This window comes from Peromyscus eremicus, chromosome 8b (assembly GCF_949786415.1).
Source record: "Peromyscus eremicus chromosome 8b, PerEre_H2_v1, whole genome shotgun sequence".
Classification (NCBI taxonomy): Eukaryota; Metazoa; Chordata; class Mammalia; order Rodentia; family Cricetidae; genus Peromyscus; species Peromyscus eremicus.
This window is the reverse complement of record NC_081424.1, coordinates 49,786,973-49,787,384: the sequence shown is the minus strand read 5'-3', so window position 1 is coordinate 49,787,384 and position 412 is coordinate 49,786,973.

Genomic DNA, 412 nt, shown 5'->3' with positions numbered 1-412 from the left:
TATTCCTTGATACTATAACTTAATTCTTCTGGAGTTTTTTTTTAATATTGTTTTGGATTTATTTATTTTATGTGCATGAGTATTCTGGCTGCATGTGAGTATGTGCTCCATATGTGTGCAGTGCCTGCAGGGTCCAGAAGAGGGCATCAGATCTCCTGGAACTGGAGTTACAAGCTGTTTGCCAAGTCCCCTTGTGGGTACTGGGAACTGATCTGTGGGTCCTCTGCAGGAGCAACTGGTGGTCCTAACCACTGAGCTATCTCTCTGGCTCCTGGGGGTTGTTTGAAGAAGAGGGCATTCCAATGTTTTGGGTTTTCCATTTCTGATTCATTGTGTCTAATCTTGTTTCCCTTCACTTGCCTTTATGGCAGTCTTTCACACCTTGTGTTTTCTGTCTCCCTTCAGCCAGCTG